The 4,635-nt window shown below is 42.9% G+C and overlaps 1 long non-coding RNA gene across 1 annotated transcript; it reads right to left on the bottom strand.

Moving 5' to 3' along the window:
- Positions 1-685: 685 nt before the first annotated feature.
- Positions 686-4,431, bottom strand: LOC148005181 (uncharacterized). The gene is made up of 2 exons (XR_015622317.1): positions 4,207-4,431; positions 686-2,871 (listed from the first exon to the last, which is right to left on the bottom strand). It is a non-coding gene; the product is annotated as an uncharacterized LOC148005181 (long non-coding RNA).
- Between the last annotated feature and the right edge of the window lie 204 nt (positions 4,432-4,635).

The raw sequence follows: 4,635 nt of genomic DNA, 5'->3' as shown, positions 1-4,635 counted from the left end.
TGAAAAGAGACATCATGGAAGATACTAGACAATAAAAAAGCACTCCATTCTCCTGGACCGGCAAAATTAATATTGTGAAAATGGCCATGCTACCAAAATTAAATTACAGTTTTACTGTAGTAACTGTCAAAATCCTGATATGGTATTTTACAGGTTTAGGAAAAGATACATGAATTTGTATGAACCCACAAAAGAACACGGAGCCACAGCACTCCTAATGAGTACAGAGTCACTGGAGGCATCACAATACTCCAAATTACATTATACCATACAGCTGCAGGAATAAAGACAGCTCAGTCCTGCCATAAAAACAGACAAGAACACCTACAGAATAGAATAGAGGAGCCTGAAGTAAAATGACATGTCCACTAATTTTTGACAAAAGAGGAAAAAACATATATTGGAAAAGGGCCTATTAAACCATGATTCTGACAAATCTGGAGGTCTCCCTGCAGAAGAAAGAAATTAGTCTCTTACCTTTCACCTGACAAAAAAATCAAAGCTGGATCATACAATTTAATTTCACACGGGAAACATTGTAAATTTCTAGTAGGATATATAGGGGATACTCTTCTAGATATTGGATAGGAAAGAACTCTCTGTATAGCACACCATCAACGCAGAACCTAATCGTGAGTATAAACAAGCGGGATTACACAAAAGGAAACAGAGCAAACACAACAAAACAGGATAAATCTTTACCAGCTACACTTCAGACAATGGGATAATATCCAGAACTGCCAAGAAAGTAAAGCTGCCAATAAAAAAAAATTAAAGTTACAGAATCTCAGAAAGAAAAAATATTCTCCCTTATATAGTGAATCTAGTCAGTAATATACATACATATATATATATATTAAATAAATGTGCATGTGGTTATAGCATACTATGTAGAAAAGAGAATATGAAAACCCAAATATTAGGAAATGAGGAAGGACTAACATGAGTTACAAAAGAGAATGTGAATCTAATTGTTTTATAAGCTGCCCCTCTATCATTTTGGGCAATGGTTAAGTACACAAAAACATAACCAACAGTGAAAATGCGAAGCCAATGTGAAATTCCATAGCTTCGTTTTCCAGAATGGCTCCACCAACTGTGTAGACGTTCATTGAGCTGTAGTCTATGGGTCTGGTTAACTTGGAACAGAAGCCCTTAATGACCTTTCACAGAGGACAGTCCAGGTGACAGATGTTACCATTGACTTTCTAAGGTGGGAAAACAATGAAGGTGGGAGCAGAGAGCAGCACTGGCCTTTACAATCCTCAAGGTTGTGTCATGGTCAGAGCTAAGTGTCCTTGCCATGGGCTTGTTGCCCAGGCTCTGGGCATTATGATGCCTGTCGGCTGTCACAGGATGGAAGCTAAGGCTTGCTTCTTTGGTGTCTGTGTAGGAAAGGCGTGTCCTGGGAACTTGGCAGTGGTCAGCTTCTATTGACAATGTTCTCCTCACTTCCATGCGCAGGGTAACACATTGCGTGGAGCTCACACTGTCTCCAGCTCGGTGCCTGGATCAGAAGTCAGGCTTCACCTTCATAGGATTCCTTGAATTTTAGTGATTTCCCTTCCCTTTTCTCACTCTGGATATTTTATGTATGTCATATCTTGAAATGCCAGTTCAATGAAATAATATCGGTTCTACAGGCTTACTTTAAAAAAACAAAACAAAACAAAAACAAAACAAAACAAGAAAACAAGCCTCTAGACATGTCTGGCAAAGACTGTATAGGTTGGTTAATTAAAGTGGGAAGATCCACCTCAAACTGTGGGTGGTGCTAACTCATGGTTTGGGGGTCTGAAATGGAATAAAAGGAGGAAGAGAATGGAATACCAACCTTTATCTGTCTCTAATTCCTCACTGGGGGTCCAACATGACCTTTGAGCTCTTTCCACATACCTTTTCTACCACGATGGACTGAATACTGCTGTACTATAGTCCAAATGAATCCTTTCTCTATTGAGTTGCGTTTTGTTGCGTATTTATCACAATATGAAACCCCATCTCCAGACACCAGACCTCCTTAATGTGCAGCATCAGCCATCTCTCGCTTCCAGCACCGCAGGCGCCATGCCATGCCATGCCTGCATAGTAAGGACCCCCGCCACACACACACAGGTAAAATGTGGGGCTCTGACACTGGTCCATTCTTCTGCATTTGGGAAGCTCTGAGGAGTAAAGAGGTATACTAACCCTGGCGATTTGGCTTCATTAGTGATGTGACATGAATTCTGAGAATAAACTCTGTCTGCATCTGGAAGAGTCATTGTTTCAAGATCTACCACTGGCATTGCTTTTGCTCACCTCAGAAACATTTGCCAGGTTGGAAATCCCAGTTCTTACACTTGCCTGGCGGTCAGTCTTTTCCATGAGTGACCTTAATCCCGCCCTTCTTTGAGGTGTTGCAGTGTTGGTGGTGACAGTTGAAGGTAGGACAGAATGGTCACTGAGCTGAATGGTCACTCTGCTCCCCCGGTGTTGTGCTATCATCCTGTTTGATTTCTTGCAGGCTAAGTTGTCATTTCCAGGTGTTCCTTGTGGAAGAACTGTAAGAATTGGTTAATTTTTTGATGTATCTCTCAAGCGTCAAAGCCTGTACTTTTTCCATTTGAACTTGAAGTGAAGCAATTTGGTCAGCTTATGTTCCTTGACAAGGTATCTGAGGGACAACTGAACTAAGATGCTTTCTGAAGTTCCCCAGAGAGAGTTGCAAGGCTGCTTTCTGGTTTCTGCAATGATCCCACTGAAAACATGGTGAAAGCTTTATGCAGTGTCCAAAAGGCAAGAAGCAGAAAGCTTGGTTAACACATTGTCAACCTTCATTTGTGAGCAGAGGAAGAGTGGCTGTTTAAGAAAGGCCACACCAGAGGTCCCCTACAAACACAGAAAAGCTTAGTTAGGTGGGGAGCATTTAGGTAATCAGTCCAGTGGTATGATTTGTCACTGCCAAACCCTGCTGACTTCTCTTTCAGTCTAAAAATCCTCTTCTGCTCCCACTTCCAATGCCCAAAGAAGAAGCCCAATAATGACACCTTCTTTTTCTTAAAAATTTTATTGGTTATTTTATTTATTTACATTTCAAATGGTATCCCCCTTCCCTGTTCCCCCAAAACCCCCTATCCCACCCTGCTCCCCACTTCTATGGGGGTGCTCCCCCATCCACCCATTCACTCCCACCTCACTGCCCTAGCATTCCCCTACACTGGGACATCAAGCCTTCACAGGACCAAGTGCTTCCCCTCCCACTGATGCCAAATAAGGCCATCCTCTGCTACATGTGCAGCTGGAGCCATGGGTCCCTCCATGTGTACTCTTTGGTTGGTGATTTAGTTCCTGGGAGCTCTGGTGGGGGGCTGGTTGGTTGATATTGTCGTTCTTCCTGTGGGGTTGAAAACCCCTTCAGCTCCTTCAGTCCTTCCCCTAACTCCTCCATGGGGACCCCACGCTCAGCTCGATGATTGGCTGCAAGCATCAGAATGTGTATCGGTAAGGCTCTGGCAGAGCCTCTCAGGAGACGTCCATATTTTCGTTCTATAAAGAAATGCATGTTCTACAAGCATGATTCTATTCATCCTTTATCTATCCTCTTCCAAAGATTGCCATAATGCTTTTTTATGTTAGCCTTGCTGCCAACCAAGCAAATTTATTTATCATTCTAGAGTTTGAAACACATTTTTTGGCTTATGGAGTTGTCTGCTTGGAATATGTTTGTATTAAGCATGTCGACATTGTCTTCTAGTCCACTGAATTAAGCTATCTCGCCCAAATCCCTGCAGCGTTCACAGAACGTATAGGTTTTAAATCAATATTCATCATATGTGTGTGTATTGGATGGGGACACACACACACACACACACACACACACACACACACACACACACACAAATACATAGGTAATGCATAGGCAGCTTGGGAGTTGAGGACACCTTCAGACCTTAGGGTAGGGTGTGACCTGATACCTTTTTCATGTTGTGCCTTTGTCCTAAAGGCCACTGAAAATAAGCTATAATTCTGTCCTCTGTAGTTAGCTGCCTATGGCTCTTAGCAAGAGAGCAGAGTTAACTCTTAATGATAGTTGGGATCAAAAATGTCTCTGTCCTTCTGGCCTCTGGTGGAGCTCATCACAACACTAACACAATCAAGCCTCCGGTCTCACCCTTCAGCCTTCAAATAGAAGCATGAATGATCAGTGATGCAAAGTCTTCTTACCTCTGCTCTGGAGACATTACTCCTGTCTTCCTGCAGCTGCTCTGTCTGGTCTTCTCAGTAGCACAGCAGGCAGAGAGCTTGCCAAAGATATTCAGCACAAGCCAATGTCAAACCCCAAGGTCAGCTAAAGATAGATGCATCATCTTGGAGATGGCCAGTCCAGAAGAGCCAGAAACGAGAGCAAGCTCCCAGTCAGTCTGACAAGAACTGGTCCTCCTGCAGAGAGGAGACTAGATGTGGGAGGCACCACAAGGGCCGGGTGACTTCTTTACCATTGGCTCTGAGAGCCTCTGACACGTGTGCTTAGGGCAGTCTGTTTCTGCCCTGCTCAATATGGAGATTAATTTTGTACTCTCTACTTGAACTAGGTAGACTGACATTCTATAAAATATTTGTGGCTATATTAACAGCTGGTTTAACTAATGATTT

Source organism: Rattus norvegicus, chromosome 6 (genome assembly GCF_021556685.1).
Source record: "Rattus norvegicus strain SHRSP/BbbUtx chromosome 6, alternate assembly SHRSP_T2T, whole genome shotgun sequence".
NCBI lineage: Eukaryota > Metazoa > Chordata > Mammalia > Rodentia > Muridae > Rattus > Rattus norvegicus.
The sequence above is the reverse complement of the archived record's forward strand: the minus strand, read 5'-3'. Positions and strand labels throughout refer to the sequence as shown.